The following is a 23,708-nucleotide window of genomic DNA, read 5'->3' on the forward strand; positions in this document are numbered from 1 at the left end:
AAACACATATTTTTTACTCAAGAGCTGGAGAAACAATTTTTGTTATGTCATTTTATTACCAGTTAGTTTTTTTAATATTATATATCCATTTTGTTGTTTAACACTGAGGACACTGTTTGGTAGGTGACCGAGTGATGTAAGGATATAACTAGAAATTCTGAATAAAGGGACAAAGAGAGAGAAGGAAAGACAGCAGAGAAGGTTGCAGAGAAGCAGAGAGAAGATAGGGGGTGGGGTTATAAGCCTCACTAATTGTGGGTTGATAGAAGAAGAAAGGCTCACATTTGACATTCAATGTAACTTTGCACTGCAATTTATTTGTATGCCTACTGTAACTTTATTATTGTGTTAACGAAGTAAAGAAAACTACATTGTGTCTTCTTCAAGTCTCCTGACACTGAAAACACGCTACTACATAACAAAACCAGAATTATAAACATCTCTAAAGAAAGTAATTTAGCAGAAAGAAGAATAATAAATACAGAAAGACATCACATAACAAAAAGGTCAGTTATAATCGGGGGGGTGAAGGACAGGCTTATTGATCAGGATCGCTTTCAGGTTGCCATATGCCCTATCGGCACCGAGACACCTGGCGTTTCGGCCACCGAGACACCTGGCATCTCGGCACTGAGACACTTGGGTGTCTTGGCACCTTATCTTGTCCTGTGCCTCTCACCAGGAGAGCGCTCATGATTCATAGAATTCAAGCAGCCCGTGAGACTCCCAAAAATCAGGAGCGGCTGCTTTTGGTTTCCCAGAAAATCGAAGAGCCAGGCACAGAACCACTCTTAGAAGCAGACTTCTAAGACTGGCAACAAGGGCACGGCCTCGAGAGGCTGTGCTCTCGCAGCCCCTGAAAATGTGAGACCCCAGAGGAGAATGCTAATCAGTTCCTGCCTGAGGGCGGGAAAAGCCAATGAGAGAAACTTGTCTCCTGGAAGAGAGTCAGTCCCTTAGAAGTCCCGCAGGACTCCCGAAGGAAATCTCTTCCCTGCTTCTTCTGGTGTTCGAACCGATAGGATCGAGACAATAGGCTGGGAACCCGACCAATCACTGGTAAGCACTTGGGGAGCGCTAGTGGCGCTGGCAGGAAGAGCTGAGACACCTGGGTGCCTCGGCCCTTTCTCTCGCACTGCTCCCGTACTGGGCCGGGGAGATTGCTCTCCAGACCAGATCGGGATACCTGTACTCGATATTCCACAGAATCTCGAGCACTCGGAATGGCTCACGAACAAGTGCCCAAAGCAGCCCCTGTCTTGGAGGCGAAACCTCTAGGGCTGGGAATGGGATCACAAACCGAGGTCTGAGCGCCCGCGGCTCCCGAAACACAAAACCCAGGGGTATGCAAATCGGTTTCCTAACCTGAAGGTTGGGAAGAGCCAACGAGAGACCCACTGCCTCCTTGGAAGGAGGCAGTCCTTAGATGTCCAAGGGCATCAAGGGGAAAGAAGCAGCCTCCCTCTCCTTCAGCCGATGGCGGTCTGTCAGGTTCCCGGGAACCCCTCGAACCTCAGGAGAGGAAGGGAAGAGGCAGCAGAAGACGAAATCGAAGGTAAGTTGAAGAAGATGGTGGCTACAGGGCGACTTCCTTCACCTTCACTCCCACATCTTCTACAGGATGGTGGACACGAAGCATCATAACCTCCAGGGTAGCTAGGCAGGAACACAACAGAAGCAGCCCAAGACACAACCACCAGGAGAAGCAGCAGTCACAATCAGGACAGCCGATGCAGGAGCTACGGAAGCAGCTCGGTACCGCAACGGCCAGGAACATCACTTCCACAGGGCGAGTACCTTCACCTTCACTCCGACATCTTCTACAGGATAGCGGACATTCTACCCTCCAGGGCAACTAGGCAGGAACACAACAGAGGCAGCCCAGGACACCACCACCAGGAGAAGCAGCAGGCACGATCAGGACAGCTGATGCTGGAGCTACGGAAGTGGTTTGGAAGGCAGGAGCTACAGCAATGACCAGGAACTTCACATGAAAGTTACCAGCAGCAACAGGAAAGGTCAGGATGGCTGCAGCAGGAGACCAGGAAGAGCTGCCCAAAGACCGTTGTTGAGTTAACAGGAGCATAACACAGGAAACAGCAGGAGCAGCTGGACCACAGATATGCTAGAGGCAGTGCCACAGCATACATGAAGGCCAACAATGACAGCGATCAATCCACATCAGCAGGAACAGAGTTGGAACGATCCCGACATGGAACTATGCCATTCCAACCAGGTACTGTGGTCGATCCTGAAGCAACACTGAATGAACATCGGGACTCCTTCATGCAAGATATCCCCTGAGATATCCAGCCTACTACTGTTGTGCCTGCGATGCTCACTGTCAACCTGCAAGAAAAAGCAAAGATGATTAGTAGAGGGAAACTCCTCTTGCTACAAAGGGGGACTGCCTTATGCAGCGAGAGGAGGCCCCTCAGAAGAGGGCGATGGAGATAGATTTCTACCAAAGGACAGATAAGGAAGAACCTACAGGGAGAGAGAAGGAAGGAGGGGAGGCCACCAAGGGCGCTGTGGAAGCGGAACTTACCGACGACGTCCGCAACCTCCCCCCTGCAACTCTCTATAGCGCAGGTGGCGAAAACGACAATCAGCACAAGTAGGAAGGAAGTAATCATGCCATTGTAAATGGTTGGCAGGAGCCCAAGAAGGGAAGCGAACTCTTACGTCCTGATCAACGTAGGGGACCGAAGATATTATGTCCCAATCTAATATCTCCGAACATACAGGGGAATGCCTTCAGTATCTAAATAAAGGGCTACTAGAAGAGAAGAATTACCACTCGGTTACGCCCCTCTAAATATGCCCTTAGCCGTCAAACCTGACACAGACGCAGGGGAACGACGGATTATGAAAGGCTATCACAAATCGTGGGTTTGTATTAAGGGATTTTGACAAAGGTAAAATCTATTTCTGGAGAGGGGACCGTGTCAGCCGGTGAAAAAGTCCATTCAGCACTTATTTCTAGGTAATCCGTTGCTAGATACTAGAGAAAGCTAAATGAAATGCTGGAGTTACTACCCCCAGAGCGAGCTCCATTAGATGGAGTCGTGTATGGAAAAGGGTGAACTAAAAAACACGGAACCTTATCCTATAGAGATCCCCAAGTCAAAAGTCCCACAGAGAGGCGCCGCTACAAACCTTTGTACCCATACGACTCTCTGGACAGTATACAAATCACCGCTAGCCCGCATTCCATTTCAGCAAGCACCTACGGTCACACGTGTTTCGTTGTGCTTTTTATTTTGTGCTTATTTGCATCATTATGGCATCCTCGCAAGGTCTTTCTTCATCAAAGTTGAGTACCAGTGTTAAGTTTTTATTTGAGGTGATTGAGACTCCATATTTCCCTTTAGTCTAGTAATTAAGGGGATTTATAACGCCCGTCTCGATCTCCTCTCGCGGCCTCACGTGACCTCCATGCGAGGTTCGCGGGCTTGGGTCGCCTTGTTTTTCGATCTTTTTCACTGTTCCTCTTCATGTTTAGGATATTTTTCCTATTCGTGACGTCTAATTAGTGATTTTGATTGATTAAATTTTGTGTCCCTTTGCTTCGAGAGTGAAGGCTGTCGTTTAGGCTTCGGGCTACCCCCTTGGGCCTACTCGCCTCTTATCATTTCCTTAACATGCCTTGTTTTTGCCCTCCACTTCTCTTAGCTTCTGGGAATTTTATTTTCGTTGGTACTGTTAAGATTATTTGTTTAATCTTTGCCCTTGTGTTCGGATGCATTTGATATTTGTTGATTTTTATGGATATTTCTTTTGTTAAGAGGGCGGCCATTTCCCTTCACGTCCACATCGGGTTGGGTATGGTCCTCCTCTTATATTCGTTTTATTAGTTTTTAATCCATTTATCATGGGTTGGTTGTTAGCTTTAGTATTACCTTTTCTGGGGCGTTGGCTATTGCCCCCCTTTTTCTATGAAAAAAGGGGGTGGTCGATCATTCGTTTCGTTCACATCTCCATCATTGTGTTTTGTGTACGTTTTTCCAATATGGCGCTCTCCTTAAGTTTTGGCTGGGGTCTTTTCATCTTATGTTTTCCCTTCCCCTGTTTCGGCTTTTCGCGAGGCTAATAAGCCTCTTGTTTAAGCTGAAATAGCGAGGGATGTCGCGTAGCTTCCCTCTCCCTGTTTGCCTTTTCGCGCAGGCTAATAAGCCTCTTGGTTAAGCTGGGATAGCGAGGACGTCACGTAGCCTACCCTAGTTTTGTCATTTCTTAAGGTTAGTTTCCAGCTATTGGTTATGTCGACACACCCTTACCCCTCCTCCTCCCGAGTGCTCTCTCTCCCCTTGATTCGTTTTCAATCTTGTTAACTTATCAAGGCTTGGGAGCATTCCTATCCTTTTAGCCTATAGCCTGTGTCCCCTTCCTCTGCATTGTTTGGCCTGCCCTTGGTACAGTCTCTGACTTTACCAGCCTAACCCCTCCAGGGATTGCTGGTGGCCGGGGGAGCTTCCCCCTCTCCCGTCCACCATCTTTGGCCTTCTTTGCCCCCCCACCCCCCTTCTGACCATGGAGGTTGTTCCTCTCCCTCTCCTGCTTCTCTCGCGCTTGCTGGGTAGCTATCTCAGTCAGCGAGTGGACGTGAGGGCCCGGAGCGCCCGGATTGTGCATTCCCACTCTCTGGTCGCTTCTTTACGGTTCTTCCTCCTGGTCTATTCATCCCTCCCTTCCTTACGTCATCTCCGGTAGCGTCATTTAATAAGACGACACTCCGATTTAGTCCTATTCGTGGCCAGTTAGTGTTTTCCACCTGACTGTCTTCGTGTCCGGACCTTTGACGTTTCCTTCCTTTAGCTTGTAAGGTTGTCCAAAAATAAGATAACAGGAACAATGAAAACTGATTTATTAAAAAAAAAACATATACAACTTTCTAAAAAGGACTGCAGCCATATCTGCATGAAGGCCCAGTGCATAAAGGGCAGATGTGTGACCTGGGTCAACCAATTATACAGATACAAATATACAACCTTAAGAAACTAAATCTAAGGCATGGAATATGACCTGCCAGACAAATGTTACAATAAATAATAATAAGTTATTAATGCCGACTGGCCTTGTTTTTACATAAATCAACAGCAGAACACTTCCGATGACCGCGACCCGACGACCTGGTCGCGGAGCCTTCCAAGGTGAAGGCTGGAAGGTCCCTTACAGAAAAACGGAGCGGAGGAGAACGAGTTTCAGGGGGACCTTACAGTACTCCCCAAGACGTTTGTGACGGCTGATTAATTCCTGTAACGGGAGGGGAGGGCGGAGGGTTCCCCTGGATCTTGAAGTGAAAACTAAGGGAGGGGTACCGTCCTCGGTGTCCTCCTGCAGGATACCAGCCCCTTGGTGGCTCTTGGGGGAAACGATTGCTCTGGGAGGACGTCCCCGTCCCTTCCTTGTGCGCTGCTGACGTGCGATGGGCGCCTGGGTGGCCCGTTGACCCTCGACACCTTCTGGATCAGCTTTGTCGGGCAGAAAGGCTGGTTTCAACCGGTCTATGGAGACCCAATCTTCCCTCCCATGGATGTGAAGCTGGTAGGCCTTCCCGTTACGCGAAGTACTTTGAAGGGGCCTGTACGGATTTGTTAGGGGCCGTACTGCATCGTCCCTGACGAAGACCTGCCTGCAAGATGATAAGGCTGGGGGAATGTAGACTGGGGTCCTTGCTTGGAAGGATTGCCTAAAACAAGGTACAAATTTGCCGGCAATCTCCGTAGCCTCTGCATGGTGATGTCCTTCCTTCCTTCGACCAGTTCTCCGGCACGGTCAGCGTTTCCCCATAGACTTTCTCGGCAGGGGAGGCTCGCCGTTGGCCCGTGGGGCGGTCCTGAGGCCGAGGAGGACCCAAGGTAGCTGGTCTTTCCAATTTTCCTGAACACCTTGCTGTAAGGGAGGCCTTTAGTGAACGGTGAAACCTTTCCACCATCCCGTTTGCCTGGGGTTGTAAGATGTTGTGGTATGGTGTTTGGTGCCCAGGAGCTGGGTCAGGGCGGCCCACAGCTCCGACAGGAATGCCGAGCCCTATCCGTGGATATGTCGTCCGGGACTCGAACCGGCTGATCCAGCTGGTGAGGAGAGCTGCGACGCTGTAGAAGTTGCTTCGGACATCGGCGTTGCCTCTGGCCACCTGGTGGAGCGGTCGACGACTGTCAGGATGTATCTGGCTCCTCCTGAAGGTGGTAGGGGGCCGACGATGTCGACATGGATGTGGCCGAAGCGTCTCCTCGGCTGCGGGAACTCTCCTACCCCTGATTCTGTGTGCCTGCCGACCTTGCTTCTCTGGCAGTGGAGGCATTGCTTGGCCCAGGTCCTGGCGTCCTTTCGGATCCCCGTGCCACATGAATTTTTCCGTCAGAGGCGCGAGGTGGTACGGCCTGAGGGGTGGAGAGGCCGTGGATCACGTCGAAGACCTCCTTACGCCGGGAGGCCGGGATTAGGGGACGGGGACGGCCCGTGCTGGTGTCGCAGAGAAGGGTGAGACCTGAATTTCCGAAGGGCACGTCCCTCCACACCAGGGACGTATAGGCGGTACGGTAGGCGGGTGTCTCTGGGTCGACAGCCTGTTCACGGCGAGGCCCTCATAATCGATCCCGAGCTGGATGGAGTTGACCTCAATCCTGGAGAGGGCGTCTGCTACTGGGTTGCTCTTGCCGGGGATGTAACGGACGGAACAGGAGAACTCCGCCAATGCTGCCAGATGCCTCTGCTGCCTTGCCGACCAGCGTCGTCCCCCGCCTTCGTGAAGGCGTGGACCAGGGTTGGTGGTCTGTCCACAGGATGAAGGGCGTCCCCTCCAGGAGGAACTTGAAGTGTCTCACCGCCATTTAAGCGGCGAGGAGCTCCCTGTCGAACGTACTGTCTATCGTGCCTCGGTGGGACTAAGTTTCTTGCTGAAGAAGGCCAGGGGTGGGGTGTGCCGTGGATTACCTGTTCCAGGACGTCGCGCCGCAGGCAACATTGCTGGCGTCTGTTGTCAGCTGCAGAGGGGCACTGGGGTCATGGTGTGCCAACGTTGCTGCCTTGGCGAGGATGCCTTCGCCGTGGAAGGCCCGGTCCTGTTCTGGTCCCCACACTAAGGATTTGGGGCGTCCTTCAGGGCCTCCGTCAGGGGCCATGGTGTGGGCAACACCGGGATGAATCTCCTGTAATAGTTCACCATCCCGAGGAACTCCTGAAGGGCCTTGATTGATGTGGGCATGGGGAACTTCTCAATGGCCCTGACCTTTAGAAGACAGGGGTGGACGCCCTTGGTTGAGATTTCGTGGCCCAGGAATTCGATTTTCTCCACCCGAAGGTACACTTGTCGAACCGCACGACGAGCCCGTTGTCATTCAGTCGTTTGAGGACGGGTCCGCAGGTGCTGAAGGTGTTCCTCCGTGACCTGGAGAATATGAATATGTCGTCTACATAGCAGACGACTGAAGTCCAGGTCACCGAGGATGCTGTCCATCAGACGCTGGAAGGTCGCCCATGCGTTCCTCAACCCGAAGGTGGAGAATGCGTAAGACAGAAAGGACCCGAATGGTGTAACGATGGCGGTTTTTGGGATGTCTTCTGGTGCTACAGGAACCTGGAAATAGGACTTCAGGAGGTCCACTTTGGAGAATATTTTAGCCCGTGGAATGAAGATGTCAGGTCCTGCATGTTCGGCAGGGGTAGTGGTCTGGCTCTGTCACTATGTTCAGAGGCGATAGTCCCCACAGGGTCTCCAGGTGCCGTCGGCCTTCTTCACCATGTGGAGGGGGAGGCCCAGGGGCTGGAGGCCTTCCTGCAGATCCCCATCCTTTCCATCTCTGCAAAGGCCTTCTTCGCCTCCTGAAGGCGCTGCTGGGGAAGTTGTCGGAACTTGGCGTAGACAGGGGGGCCCTTCGTCGATATGTGATGGTAGATACCGTGCCGCAGGGGTCCCGGCGTCAGGCGGAGTTCTGGCTTGAACACTCCAGGAACTCCTTCAGGAGGGCGCAAAACTGGTGGAATCCACGGAGCAGAGGTGGTCTCACAGGGGCCGGTGGATAGGGGCAGGGCCTGACAGGTCCCCATATCGATGAGGCGCTCCGACCCACATCCACTGCTAGGTCGTAGTGGGCGAGGAAGTCCGCCCCAGAAGCGGGGTTCTCACGTCGGCGATGATGAACTCCCAGTTGAAGTTCCTCCCAGGATGGAGACCGAAAGAGGCCTGGTTCTGTAGGAGGGGATGGGGGACCCGTTCGCTGCTGTCAGGTAGGTTGTCGCGTCCGGCGGGCGCCGGAGGTCTTCTCCTGAGGGTGGAAAGACTGAGCGGATGGCCCCGGTGTCCACCAACATCATCTTGCCGGAGGTTGCCTCCCTGACGTAGAAAACCTACTGACGAGGGTTTCCGTGGCCCCTGAAGTACTGCTGCTGCATAGGTGCGGTATTGGCCTGCCAGGCAGGCTGCCTCCCGGCCCGTTGGGCAGGCCGCCTCCCGGCCCGTTTTTGGATGTGTGAATGAGCAGGGGGCGGCATAACTTGGCGTATTTGCGAACTTCTTGTGGAAGTGACAAATGCCAGGTACCTCTTCTTTGCGGTGGTGGGGTGGCTTTTTCTTGATGACAGCGCAGATGGGATCTTCAGGGACTTCTTGAAGGAGGATGGCGTTGGTGGAGGACACTGCAGCTGTAGTCTCCTGGTCGCACGCACAACCTCCGTCAGGCGGTGCGCAGTCTCGGCGAGGATGTCCCGGGCAGGCTGAAGGGGTCTGGGATCTGGGATCGGACCTCTGGGCGTAGCTGGCGAGGAAGATTTCTGTTGACAGGTCGACCTGTCTTCGCAGGCCGTAGCTGTCCGTGTCGGGGAGGTAGAGGAGGTCCTCGATGGCGTTCATTATGTCCCTGGGGTCCCCGTCTCTCCTGGGGTTGAGGGCAAGGTCCATCAGGCGGGATGCCCTCTCGGAGGCCGACGCTGTGCAGGTCTCGAGGAGCTTATCTTTAAGCCGGAGGAACGTTACTGGGTCCCCAGGGAGCGGAGCCACGTCGCGACCTTCTTATAGATTTCCTCGGGCAGGGCATTGATGGCAATATCGGCCTGGAGGACAGCATCCGTCAGCCCGGCAACTCGGAAGTTCCCTTCTACCCTGTAGAACTATCCTCAGGGTCGTCCCGGGTGTAAGGGGAGTCGGACGGTCGGGGCGACCTTCAGCTGCTCTGGTGCACGCGGGCGCGGAACAGGCAAGATCGGAGGGAGACGGACAAGTTGCGGGGGTAGGTGTCGGCCCTGGCGAGGTACGAGGAGTGAGTGAGGCAGGATGTCTCCTGATCGTCAGCTACTGAGGGACCGAGTGTAACAGATCTGTCTGTCATGTTTGTTTTTGTTCAACCTTATCAATGTCTCGAGCACCAAACGTACAAGGAGTGCGCATTAAATTAGTCCGCTAATGGTGCGGGAGACCTACCGGACGAGTCGGAACGCCCAACGCCAGTGGGCGCAAGTATCAAGTCCGTTAGGGCGTGAAGTTTTCATCCGAGCCAAAACTAAAGCGCCGTAGTTAGTCCGTTAATGGCTCGGAGAAATACTCCTTGGGTCACCAATGTAAGGTTGTCCAAAAATAAGATAACAGGAACAATGAAAACTGATTTATTAAAAAAAACATATACAACTTTCTAAAAGGACTGCAGCCATATCTGCATGAAGGCCCAGTGCATAAAGGGCAGATGTGTGACCTGGGTCAACCAATTATACAGATACAAATATACAACCTTAAGAAACTAAATCTAAGGCATGGAATATGACCTGCCAGACAAATGTTACAATAAATAATAATAAGTTATTAATGCCGACTGGCCTTGTTTTTACATAAATCAACAGCAGAACACTTCCGATGACCATGACCCGGCGACCTCGGGTCGCGGAGCCTTCCAAGGTGAAGGCTGGAAGGTCCCTTACAGAAAACGGAGCGGAGGAGAACGAGTTTCAGGGGGGACCTTACAGTACTCCCCCCCAAGACGTTTGTGACGGCTGATTAATTCCTGTAACGGGAGGGAGGGCGGAGGGTTCCCCTGGATCTTGAAGTGAAAACTAAGGGAGGGTACCGTCCTCGGTGTCCTCCTGCAGGATACCAGCCCCTTGGTGGCTCTTGGGGAAACGATTGCTCTGGGAGGACGCCCCGTCCCTTCCTTGTGCGCTGCTGACGTGCGATAAGGGGCGCCTGGGTGGCCCGTTGACCCTCGACACCTTCTGGATCAGCCGTCGGGCAGAAAGGCTGGTTTCAACCGGTCTATGGAGACCCAATCTTCCCTCCCATGGATGTGAAGCTGGTAGGCCTTCCCGTTACGCCGTAAGTACTTTGAAGGGGCCCCTGTGCGGGATTTGTTAGGGGGCCGCACTGCATCGTCCCTGACGAAGACCTGCCTGCAAGATGATAAGGCTGGGGAATGTAGACTGGGGTCCTTGCTTGGAAGGATTGCCTACAAGGTACAAATTTGCCGGCAATCTCCGTAGCCTCTGCATGGTGATGTCCTTCCTTCCTTCGACCAGTTCTCCCGGCACGGTCAGCGTTTCCCCATAGACTTTCTCGGCAGGGGACGGCTCGCCGTTGGCCCGTGGGCAAGGTCCTGAGGCCGAGGAGGACCCAAGGTAGCTGGTCTCTTCCAATTTCTCCTGAACACCTTGCTGTAAGGAGGCCTTTAGTGAACGGTGAAACCTTTCCACCATCCCGTTTGCCTCGGGGTTGTAAGATGTTGTGGTATGGTGTTTGGTGCCCAGGAGCTGGGTCAGGGCGGCCCACAGCTCCGACAGGAATGCCGAGCCCCTATCCGTGGATATGTCGCCCGGGACTCCGAACCGCTGATCCAGCTGGTGAGGAGAGCTTCGCGCACGCTGTAGAAGTTGCTTCGGACATCGGCGTTGCCTCTGGCCACCTGGTGGAGCGGTCGACGACTGTCAGGATGTATCTGGCTCCTCCTGAAGGTGGTAGAGGGCCGACGATGTCGACATGGATGTGGAAAAGCGTCTCCTCGGCTGCGGGAACTCTCCTACCCTGATTCTGTGTGCCTGCCGACCTTGCTTCTCTGGCAGTGGAGGCATTGCTTGGCCCAGGTCCTGGCGTCCCTTTCGGATCCCGTGCCCACATGAATTTTTCCGTCAGGAGGCGCGAGGTGGTACGGCCTGAGGGGTGGAGAGGCCGTGGATCACGTCGAAGACCTCCTTACGCCGGGAGGCCGGGATTAGGGACGGGACGGCCCGTGCTGGTGTCGCAGAGAAGGGTGAGACCTGAATTTCTGAAGGGCACGTCCCCTCCACACCAGGGACGTATAGGCGGTACGGTAGGCGGGTGTCTCTGGGTCGACAGCCTGTTCACGGGCGAGGCCCTCATAATCGATCCCGAGCTGGATGGAGTTGACCTCAATCCTGGAGAGGGCGTCTGCTACTGGGTTGCTCTTGCCGGGATGTAACGGACGGAACAGGAGAACTCCGCCAATGCTGCCAGATGCCTCTGCTGCCTTGCCCGACCAGCGTCCCCGCCCGTGAAGGCGTGGACCAGGGGTTGGTGGTCTGTCCACAGGATGAAGGGCGTCCCCTCCAGGAGGAACTTGAAGTGTCTCACCGCCACGTAAGCGGCGAGGAGCTCCCTGTCGAACGTGCTGTATCGTGCCTCGGTGGGACTAAGTTTCTTGCTGAAGAAGGCCAGGGGGTGGGGTGTGCCGTGGATTACCTGTTCCAGGACGGCGCCGCAGGCAACATTGCTGGCGTCTGTTGTCAGCTGCAGAGGGGCACTGGGGTCATGGTGTGCCAACGTTGCTGTCTTGGCGAGGATGCCTTCGCCGTGGAAGGCCCGGTCCTGTTCTGGTCCCCACACTAAGGATTTGGGGCGTCCCTTCAGGGCCTCCGTCAGGGGCCATGGTGTGGGCAACACCGGGATGAATCTCCTGTAATAGTTCACCATCCCGAGGAACTCCTGAAGGGCCTTGATTGATGTGGGCATGGGGAACTTCTCAATGGCCCTGACCTTAGAAGACAGGGGTGGACGCCCTTGGTTGAGATTTCGTGGCCCAGGAATTCCGATTTTCTCCACCCCGAAGGTACACTTGTCGAACCGCACGACGAGCCCGTTGTCATTCAGTCGTTTGAGGACGGGTCCGCAGGTGCTGAAGGTGTTCCTCCCGTGACCTGGAGAATATGAATATGTCGTCTACATAGCAGACGCAGAAGTCCAGGTCACCGAGGATGCTGTCCATCAGACGCTGGAAGGTCGCCCCTGCGTTCCTCAACCCGAAGGTGGAGAATGCGAAGACGAAGGACCCGAATGGTGTAACGATGGCGGTTTTTGGGATGTCTTCTGGTGCTACAGGAACCTGGAAATAGGACTTCAGGAGGTCCACTTTGGAGAATATTTTAGCCCCGTGGAATGAAGATGTCAGGTCCTGCATGTTCGGCAGGGGGTAGTGGTCTGGCTCTGTCACTATGTTCAGGCGATAGTCCCCACAGGGTCTCCAGGTGCCGTCGGCCTTCTTCACCATGTGGAGGGGGAGGCCCAGGGGCTGGAGGCCTTCCTGCAGATCCCCATCCTTTCCATCTCTGCAAAGGCCTTCTTCGCCTCCCTGAAGGCGCTGCTGGGGAAGTTGTCGAACTTGGCGTGAGACAGGGGGCCCTTTGTCGATATGTGATGGTAGATACCGTGTAGCCGCAGGGGTCCCCGGCGTCAGGCGGAGTTCTGGCTTGAACACTCCAGGAACTCCTTCAGGAGGGCGCCGTGCTGGTGGAATCCCTACGGAGCAGAGGGTGGTCTCACAGGGGCTGGTGGATAGGGGCAGGGCCTGACAGGTCCCCATATCGATGAGGCGCTTCCGACCCACATCCACTGCTAGGTCGTAGTGGGCGAGGAAGTCCGCCCCCAGAAGCGGGGTTCTCACGTCGGCGATGATGAACTCCCAGTTGAAGTTCCTCCCAAGGATGGAGACCGAAAGAGGCCTGGTTCTGTAGGAGGATGGGGACCCGTTCGCTGCTGTCAGGTAGGTTGTCGCGTCCGGCGTGGCGCCGGAGGTCTTCTCCTGAGGGTGGAAAGACTGAGCGGATGGCCCGGTGTCCACCAACATCATCTTGCCGGAGGTTGCCTCCCTGGCGTAGAAACCTACTGACGAGGGTTTCCGTGGCCCCTGAAGTACTGCTGCTGCATAGGTGCGGGCGGCCTGCCAGGCAGGCTGCCTCCGGCCCGTTGGGCAGGCCGCCTCCGGCCCGCTTTTTGGATGTGTGAATGAGCAGGGGCGGCATAATATATGGCGATTTGCCGAACTTCTTGTGGAAGTGACAAATGCCAGGTACCTCTTCTTTTTGCGGTGGTGGGGTGGCTTTTTCTTGATGACAGCGCAGATGGGATCTTCAGGGACTTCTTGAAGGAGGATGGCGTTGGTGGAGGACACTGCAGCTGTAGTCTCCTGGTCGCACGTACAACCTCCGTCAGGCGGTGCGCAGTCTCGACGAGGATGTCCCGGGGGCAGGCTGAAGGGGTCTGGGATCTGGGATCGGACCTCTGGGCGTAGCCACAGGGAAGATTTCTGTTGACAGGTCGACCTGTCTTCGCAGGCCGTAGCTGTCCGTGTCGGGAGGTAGAGGAGGTCCTCGATGGCGTTCATTATGTCCCTGGGGTCCCCGTCTCTCCTGGGGTTGAGGGCAAGGTCCATCAGGCGGGATGCCCTCTCGGAGGCCGACGCTGTGCAGGTCTCGAGGAGCTTATCTTTAAGCCGGAGGAACGTTGCTGGGTCCCCAGGGAGCGGAGCCACGTCGCGACCTTCTTATAGATTTCCTCGGGCAGGGCATTGATGGCAATATCGGCCTGGAGGACAGCATCCGTCAGCCCGGCAACCGGAAGTTCCTTCTACCCTGTAGAACTATCCTCAGGGTCGTCCCGGGTAAGGGGGAGTCGGACGGTCGGGCGACCTTCAGCTGCTCTGGTGCACGCGGCGGGAACAGGCAAGATTCGGGAGACGGACAAGTTGCGGGGGTAGGTGTCGGCCCTGGCGTGAGGAGTGCACGAGGGAGTGAGTGAGGCAGGATGTCTCCTGATCGTCAGCTACTGAGGGACCGAGTGTAACAGATCTGTCTGTCATGTTTGTTTTTGTTCAACCTTATCAATGTCTCGAGCACCAAAACGTGCAAAGGAGTACGCGTAATTAGTCCGCTAATGGTGCGGAGACCTACCGACGAGAGTCGAACGCCTGAACGCCCAGTGGGCGCCGTATCAAGTCCGTTAGGGCGTGAGTTTTCATCCGAGCCAAAACTAAAGCGCTCTGCGAGTTAGTCCGTTAATGGCTCGGAGAAATACTCCTTGGGTCACCAATGTAAGGTTGTCCAAAAATAAGATAACAGGAACAATGAAAACTGATTTATTAAAAAAAAACATATACAACTTTCTAAAAGGACTGCAGCCATATCTGCATGAAGGCCCAGTGCATAAAGGGCAGATGTGTGACCTGGGTCAACCAATTATACAGATACAAATATACAACCTTAAGAAACTAAATCTAAGGCATGGAATATGACCTGCCAGACAAATGTTACAATAAATAATAATAAGTTATTAATGCCGACTGGCCTTGTTTTTACATAAATCAACAGCAGAACACTTCCGATGACCGCGACCCGGCGACCTCGGGTCGCGGAGCCTTCCAAGGTGAAGGCTGGAAGGTCCCTTACAGAAAACGGAGCGGAGGAGAACGAGTTTCAGGGGGACCTTACAAACAACCACTGTCCGCTTTTCTGTTATTTGAGGCGCATTCCTTGCTTCCGCTCCAGCGGTTCTAGTGTTTACCGGTCTTCCGTTATCGCTAGTCTCAGAATTTCATTCTCAGTTGCCGGAATGCGCTTACTCCGGACAGTTTTAACCTTCCCATTTTATTTTGTATCCATCACATACTTTTAAGGCATGTTACTCGGCTAGTTCCGGTATATTTATTAAGTTTATTTGTATGAGATTTTATTTTAATCCGGTTGCCTTCCGGCAAGTTTCACGGTTTTAATTTATACTGTATACTAATGTGTTGCTCCGGCACACTACTCCGGCACCTTACACGGTGTACTCATAATCTCATACTTTTACAGGTGGTGCGCTGCCAAGAACAGGGGTGCTCCGCAGCCCTCCACCAGGCCAGCGGCCACGAAGTTTGTAGATCCCACTCCGGGTGTGCGGTCCACGTAGGGGATTTCATTGTTTGGCACCCTGACGAATGTGATGTTTGCTACGCTCTTTACGAGCAAGCTATCGATGATTCGGTAGGTTGTCATGCATCTTTCCTTTTTAGCCAAACTGTATTTTATACGAATTACGTATTTTATACGAATTACCGATTTTCCCACCTTCGGTAAACCGCAATAATGTTTTTCTTCCGGCAGGCTAACCGCAAGTCTCGCGATGCTTCGCTCCAGGCCCTTAAAGTCTGGGTTAGCGGCTCTCTGTCCACTCTAGGAAGGGTGTGTGTGTGTGTGTGTGTGTGTAGAGCCTTATTTTTGTTCATCCCCATGATGAAAATAATGGCTGCCTAACTATTTTAGAAAGTTAGAAGAGTGTACACTGTACAATTTTGTTGGCGTACTTGCTTGTTGAGTTGAGCTACAACAGAATCCTCCAACAGGTCCTTACAGATGGGGTTAGATTGTAATACAGTCACACTGGGAAGTGACTTGATGGAGCCGTCCATTGTTTCCATTCGCATTTTTATGCGCCACTCTAGAAAGTCATGTGTTCTGCTGTAGTATTAAAAGTTTTGTTTTCCCTTTGACAAACACAAGCAATATATACACAAAAATACAGGAAGATCCCACTGGGATAATAAAGAGCTTAACGACCGTCAGGCAAAGAGATCTGAAAACACGTCTGCAATGCATGACGGCTGAAAGCAAACTGGAATGTTTACATCCAAGCACATGGGTATTCCCGCCTACCTGGCAGTAGTTACTGCCTAACCACCTTTTTCAAGAGTTTAACGGTCGTGTCCAGCTTTGCCGTAAGTAATTCCTAATGTAAAGGACTGATGGTTTGTATATCATGTCGGAACAAACTCAATAAGTATCATTTAATCCAGGTATCTGCAGTAAGAGAACTTCTTCACGGTCAATACTTCTTTCTCTCTTCCCTTCTGCCCTCCTCCCTTATGGAAAAGAGGGTGGCAAGAGACACAGTTATGTGCACTTTCCAAGAACGGGAAGAAGGGGGGATATGTGTTCTGCGATTTTCTTCTGAAGCCTGGGACTTCTAGGAGTTGAAGTGGGGGCTTGAACTCAAGGTCGAGCCAAGATGACTAAAAGCCAAAGGTCTTGGCCATCGTCCAAAGGACAAGGCAGTGACCTGGTATGAACCTTGATTACCGCAGTATCTGGCAAATCTCTGAAAGAGAAAGGCAGAACCAAGTAAAGGTTCGTTCCTAAGGGTTGAGCCAACTCTGGGCTTACGAAACTGGAGATCCGAATTAGGACAAAGTCCTTCATCTTAGCACCAGAATTGCCCACAGATTTCCGTCTGGTATAGGAAGACCCACCCCTGGGCAGGACTAGGCTCCAGAAGGCAGTTTTCTTTCTAGGAATGGTCATATCCGAGGAGAGAAAGCCTAAAGTAAAGGATCGTGGATCCATCAGGAGACTGCCTGGAGGAAACCAGCAGGTTCCCTCCAAGATCGCCGCCTCTCGTTGTGGAAGAGAATACCCTTCACGGTAAGGAGAAGCAGAGAGAGAACCCAGTGTGGGTGAGGCAGTGTCAGAACAACCTGCTGTCGGGAAGACCCTCTGAGGCAAGAAGAATTTGTACTCTGTCGAGGCAGGGGAGAAGCTTGGTGTCTTGACCTGAATGAACTCTTTGTCCGAAGAAAAGATTTCATCTGGTGAAAAATGCTCTCACAAGCAAGGACTGCGACAGCCCCGAACTCTTGGCTCCTCGGGAACTGCAAGGGTTGCAAGTGATGAAGATTATTTATTGGGGGAGCCACGGTCCTGTCCTGGGGATCCTTGTACTGACAAATCAGTGCGAAGTTCTCCAAAAAACGAGGGCAATCACAACTTGAAGAGGAAGACCCTCGCTGCTTCTGAAGCATGAAACTCCTGTACCTTTCACCTTCGAGGGAGATCTTGACAGATCCCAAGAAGCCCTCCTCAGCTACCTGGTTGTACTACGAGACAATCAGGGGATCGACACCCAAAGCACGCAAGGCAGCTGAACTCCGAAGACAAATTCTTTGGAGCTCTCTGTCCATCTTGTGCCTCTCAGAACAACCGAGAGGAAAAGAGAACAGGTGAGGAGAAAGAGTACCCCTATCTGTCCTACCAGTAAGACCAGCTGGAGAGGTGGACCGTGAGCGATAGTCAACCGAACGAGATTATTGCCACACAGGGGAAGAAGAGCATTTGTGCCGTGGCAAAGCGCTTTCCTGGCAAGAGCAGAAAGCTCACTCAGACAGGGCCAAGAACCCGATTTGGAAAATCCGAGTGGGGCTGAGTTGAGCCGAGCCACACCGAACCGAGCCAATCACACAACCGCAATCCAGACCAGGTGGTATGCGGTGGACTGGGAGGCAGGTGGGGCAAGCCGAGCTGAGCCAGTCTTGCAAATGCAAGCAGGGGTTAGGTGGGGTGGGCAAGCCGAGAGAGCCGAGCCGAGCCAAGCCAATCACACGAACACAATCAGAACTGGACAGGGCGGAACTCATCTGCCATGAACTAGGGCTAGTTTCCCGAACTGTAAACTCCTTCGAGGTCAAGGCCCCTCAAGAAGAAGTTTTAAAGGGGAATTCTGTGTCTGCTATAGCTGGCGGGCAGTATGGAGACACCTGGCATCTAGGCGTCTCGGCACCGAGACACCTGTCGTCTTGGCACTTTCTCTTGTCCTGGGCCTCTCGTCAGGACAGCCCACATGATTCATAGAATTTGAGCAACCTGCGAGACTCCCAAGAACTGGGAGGCTGCTTTCCGTTTCCTAAGAAATCAAAAAGAGTCAGGCACAGAGCCAGTCTTAGAAGCAGACTTCTAAGACTGGCAAGGAGGACAGGGCCTCTAGAGGCCGCGCTCTCGCAGCCCCCAAAATGCCAGACCCCAGAGGAGAATGCAAATCGGTTCCTGCCCGAGGGCGGGAAGAGCCAACGAGAGAAATTTGTCTCCCAGAAGAGAGTCAGTCCCTTAGGGAAGAGATTCCCAAAGGGAATCTCTTCCCTGCTTCTTCTGGTGTTCGAACCGATAGGATCAAGACACCAGGTTGGGAACCCGACCGAGCACTGGTAGGCACTCGAGGATTGCTTGTAGTGCTGGCAAGAAGACACCTAAGTGCCTCGGCCCTTTCTCTTGCACTGCTCCCGAACTGGGCTGAATAGAGTACTCTCCAGACCAGATCAGGATACTCAATATTTCATGGAATCTCGAGCACTCAAAACGGCTCGCGAATGAGCACCCGAAGCAGCCCCCGTCTTAGAGGCGGAAGCTCCAGGACTGGAAATGGGATAAAAAACCGTTGTCTGTGTGCCCGCGGCTCCCGAAACACAAAACCCAGGGGTATGTGAAATGGTTCCCTAACCTGAATGTCGGGAAGAGCCAACAAGAGACCCACTGCCTCCTCGGAAGGAGGCAGCCCCTAGATGCCCAAGGGCAACAAGGGGAAAGAAGCAGTCTTCCTCTCCTTCGGCTGATGGAGGTCTATCCGGTTCCCAGGACTCCCTTGAACCTCGGGAGAGAAAGGGAAGAAGCAGCAGAAGACGAAATCGAAGATAAGTTGAAGAAGATGGTGGCTACTTCGACAGGACAACTTCCTTCACCTTCACTCCATCTTCTATAGGAAGATAGACACAAAACATCGTAGCCTCCAGCGCAGCTAGGCAGGATCACAACGGAAGCGACCCAGGACACGACCACCAAGAGAAGCAGCAGGCACGATCAGGACAGCCGATGCAAGAGCTACAGAAGCGGTTTGGAAGGCAGGAGCTACAGCAATGGCCAGGAACGTCACATGAAAGTCACCAGCAGTGACAGGAACGGTCAGGGCGGCTGTGGCAGGAGACCAGGAAGAGCCGCCCAGAGACTGTCGTTGAGTCAACAGGAGCATAACACAGGAAACAGCAGGAGCAGATGGACCACAGCATACATGAAGGCCAGCAATGACAGCGATTGATCCACATTGGCAGGAACAGAGTCGGAACAATCCCGACATGGAACTATGCCACCCCAACCAGGTACTGCGGTCGATCCCGAAGTAACACTGAATGAACATCGGAACTCCTTCATGCAAAGATATCCCAACTGAGATATCCAGCCAACTACTGCTGTGCCTCCAATGCTCACTGTCAACCTGAAAGAAAAAGCAAAGATGATTAGCAGAGGGAGACTCCTCTCGCTATGAGAGGAACTACCCTACGCAGCGAGAAGAAGTCCCTTAGAAGAGGTCTTCTGACCGCCCGCGCTGACGCCCACGCTGACCGCCCCACCCCCTCATGGTATGAGCAAAGAGGGCGAAGGAGAGAGACCTCTACCGAAGGAGAGAGAAGGAACAACCTACAAGGAGAGAAGAAGAAGGGGAGGCCACCAAGGGAGCCGTGGAAGCGAAACTTACCGACGATGCCCACATCTTCCTCTATAGTGCAGGAGGCAAAAACAACACTTGGCACAAGTAGAAAGGAAACAGTCATGCCCTTGTACATGGAAGGAGGGAGCCCAAGAAGGAGAGTGAACTGTTACGTCCCGATCAATGTATGGGAGCGAAGATATTACGTCCCAATCTAACATCTCCGAACGTACAGGGAAACGCCTTCAGTATCTAAATAAAGGGCTACTAGGAGAAAAGCATTACCACTCGGTTACGCCCCTCTAAATACCTCCTTGGCCATCAAACCCAAGATACAGACGCAGGGGAACGACGGCTTTTGCATGGCTATCACAAATCGTGGGTTTGTATTAATAAATATCAAACACACGTAATATATGCACAAAAATACAGGAAGATTCCACCAGGATAATAAAGAGCTTAACGACCGTCAGGCAAAGAGATCCAAAAACATATCTGCAACTCATGACGCTGAAAGCAAACTGGAATGTTAACATCTGGGCAGGCAGGTATTCCCACCTACCTGATGGTAGTTACTGCCTAACCACCTTGTTCAAGAGTTTAACGGCTGTGTCCAGCTTCGCCGTAAGTAATTCCTAATGTAAAGGACCGATGGTTTGTATATCATGTCGGAACAAATTAAGTCTTCTAGCTGTATAACTCTCAATGTAAGACAAGGAATAGGCTGTATGCAATGCTAAGGAGGATATAGATGATGCCAGTTAGGTCCAGTTATGCAAGGTTAGGTTGAGTTGAGTTTCTGTGTTTTACTTTATGACCCAGTTGAGCAAGGTTACGTTAAAGATTTATGGCTCTCTAACTGGTCAGTTTAGCACCCTATTGATAGGTAGGCCCTGGCCCTATAGGTTAGAGTAGGGAAGATAAGTTAGGATACAAATTTGTAATTAGCCTTAATGCCCGTTATGTGACTGAAACTGAATATAAAAATGAACCATGAACTATATTATTGTTGCAATTCACTTCTTTTTGGTTCCATTCCATAATACCCCAGTTTCCCACTGTTACCATATATATATATATATATATATATATATATATATATATATATATATATATATATATATATATATATATATATATATATATATAGTCTACAGGCTAGGGGACTAGGAAAACAAAAATTTGTCACTTGCATCCACAATGACTGCCAGAAGTGCATAAAACATGAGATATGCAATCAGAAAAAATGTATGGGTACTATAATTGACAAGAAATGACGGAAATTCATGATATTACCCACACTACTATGTAAACAGTATACAATGCTAGCCTATGCCTGCATTTTGGAGAAAAACATGTATGCCATAGGCTCGTCTAACATTACCAGTTGTTTCTTCTTTCATACAGCGTGGCTGAAAAAGAAATAGTAGTCTTTTTCTAGCCTAAGCTACGTCTACGTTGGAATAGCATAGCGCAGGCAAATTCTATTTGACAGCCATTCAAGGGGGGGCTTTATCCTCGTCTAATTTACCGTATTATACTTTATATTCCTTCAACTCACAATCTGTAATTCAAAACACCACTCTGATACCTTTAATGGTGAAGGGTTTACAGTCTATCGGCCACTCTAGACAATTTCAGGAAGACATTGTAGTTTTTAATTAACTTCTCACCACGTAGGCGCCTCAAAGCTCTTTGACCAATTATGCGAGAAGGGATTACATGTAAACAAACTCCCGTCATCAAGGGAGCTATATGTTCTTTCTTCCCCCTCTTCCATGTACATTCATTAAAACCTACATTTTCTGTAATGACGCCGGCTGCGACTTCCATTCTCTATTGAAATCTATAATTATGGTTTTATTTTTTATATATAAGGTAGAGGTCACTTGACGTTGCTTTCTATGTTTCATTTCCATGGCTCCTGAAATACAAAATTTACGAGTAGTTGTCAAATTGTTTTGCATTGCTTCTTGCTTCTGCAGAGAGCTATAAACTATGCATTTGATCTTTTGTGATACCAAAAGATCAAATGCATAGTTTATAGTTTGTTGTTCTAATGGCGGTGGCCCTATCTTTTTTTTTGTCCTGCGCTTTTAATTAGATGGATCCTTAACAGGCTAAATTTCAACAGGAATTCGTCCTTTAGCCATTAATGCTCGTTGCTTTTAAATTACTGCATGCGATTCGTTTCACAGATTTTACTACTTTGCATTTTGCAGATATATCACGGTGACCGTTTCGCCAATACGAACTGATACTCAGGCTGTAAGATTAATTTAAAGCTCTGTTTCGTCTTCTTTCTTATCTGCATCTCAGCAGCTGTCCTTATATGTACTGAATTATTTGCCGATTCCTATTTATTTGTTATTTATTTAAAAGATTCGCTGGACGTTAAACTATGTGGAGGTCTTTATTGACGTGCTTAATGCTACTTTCATCTTCCAGTTAGCCTATTGCTTAAAACTTATTCTGATGAAGAACCATAATTCATGACAGGCATGTTGCCTAGTTCACCTGGAGACTCAGGTTACATTCGCTGCAGAACTTTTAATAGTCTTTCTCGTAATTTTTATATTTTTATTTTTATTTTACGAGAGCTTTCAAAAGTCTTTACACAATATTTTGAAGGACAGTATATATACAGTATATATATATATATATATATATATATATATATATATATATATATATATATATATATATATATATATTATATATATATATATATATATATATGTTTCTGATTCACATCAGGATCGAACGCAGGTCTTTTAATTGAAAGGCAAGGGCGCTGGTTCGGTCTTGATGTGAATCAGATATTTATTTCTGTTCCACACGTGATTGTGCGTTGATTATTTATATATACATACATACATACATACATACATACATACATTACATACATACATACATACATACATATGCGTGTATATATCTGTGTTTGTATGCATATAATGACTTAGGATAGATAGAGCGTCGTTTGTCAGTATTAACTACTTTCAAGTTGTATGATGAAAGATATGGAATCATTCGTTTCTAGCTAACATTTTAAGCCACTTTAAACGGCTTAAACTTGTGAAAGGTTCTGTGAACACTTACTATGCTAATTTTGGGTTAAATATGTTCGCTTTACTCGGTGATTTTATTACAATTTTTTTTCAGGTAAATTCAGGATATATATTACTTTCAGTTCCTTACAACAGTTGAATTATGAACCTGAAATTCTTGAATCAACTGTCCGTCAAAAGCTTGTAAACTACTGAATTCTATCAATGATACAGGAATCTGGATAGCTTCATAAACAGTGAGTTTCAGCTAAGAATTCTTTTCGAGGATACAGATGAGACTTTATTGAAGTCTAGTTCCCAAACTTTGCTTATGCAAAGCTAAAATGTAGATCTCAGACTACAGAGATATCCAGGTTATGTAGCAAGACTAACAGTAAGGAATGAAACAGACTGATACACACTGCTCTCAGAATTCACGTTCGAATGCCATGGCATTAAAAAAATTGTAATGGCAAGTTAAAGGCATTCATCAATTATTCTTTGTTCTATGCATATTTTGCCTGTCCATTTTTTTCTTCTTCTAGAATTTATCGGACGAGCACTTCACTCACAGAACGGTCATAGTCCCATCAAGCATGTTTTAGTTATTATCCTCAATATTACCTTACATCTTAATTGCATCTTAGCTTTCGGCGACTACCTAGCTTATTCGTTGTATCCTCTTAGGTTGTACGTTTCAGAAGCAAACCCTGAAGTTCTTAAAGCTTCCCTCCGACACTGAACTCTTCCATGTCTTTTCCTGAGGTTACGTCGAGTGCCTTGTACCTGAGATTGAAAAAAGTTCCACGCTGTTTACACATTGTCTACTCCCGACTGCAGTACTGACAACTGAGGGAGTTCCCTAACTTAAACTTACATAGGTTAATATTTGAAGAGACGTAACCAATTCTAGATATAGAGATTTCTGCGTGTATTCTCCAGAATCTGTTGATAAACTGGAACATTGCCCTTTTTCGAAAGAATCTTAAACTTGAGGTAGTTATTCTCCCTAGCAAGTAGCATTTCATTGTATAATTCATATTTTAAAAAATGATTATATGATGATTTCTTATTAACTATTACTGTGTTTGTTTTAATGCCTTTTCTGTTTTCTCGTTTCTTTTCCTATAAATGAATTTAGCTTTATAGAAACTTGCTTCTCA

The 23,708-nt window shown here is 50.1% G+C and overlaps 1 long non-coding RNA gene across 1 annotated transcript in view; it reads right to left on the reverse strand.

Annotated features, from left to right (window-relative positions):
• The window catches only part of LOC136835054 (uncharacterized), a 100,533-nt gene extending 79,283 nt beyond the window's left edge, over window positions 1-21,250 (reverse strand). Inside the window, exon 1 of the long non-coding RNA XR_010851968.1 lies at window positions 21,087-21,250. This is a non-coding gene — a long non-coding RNA (uncharacterized lncRNA). The remainder of the gene's footprint in view (window positions 1-21,086) is intronic.
• Window positions 21,251-23,708: the final 2,458 nt, after the last annotated feature.

The sequence above is a fragment of the Macrobrachium rosenbergii genome, chromosome 54, assembly GCF_040412425.1.
Source record: "Macrobrachium rosenbergii isolate ZJJX-2024 chromosome 54, ASM4041242v1, whole genome shotgun sequence".
Lineage (NCBI taxonomy): Eukaryota > Metazoa > Arthropoda > Malacostraca > Decapoda > Palaemonidae > Macrobrachium > Macrobrachium rosenbergii.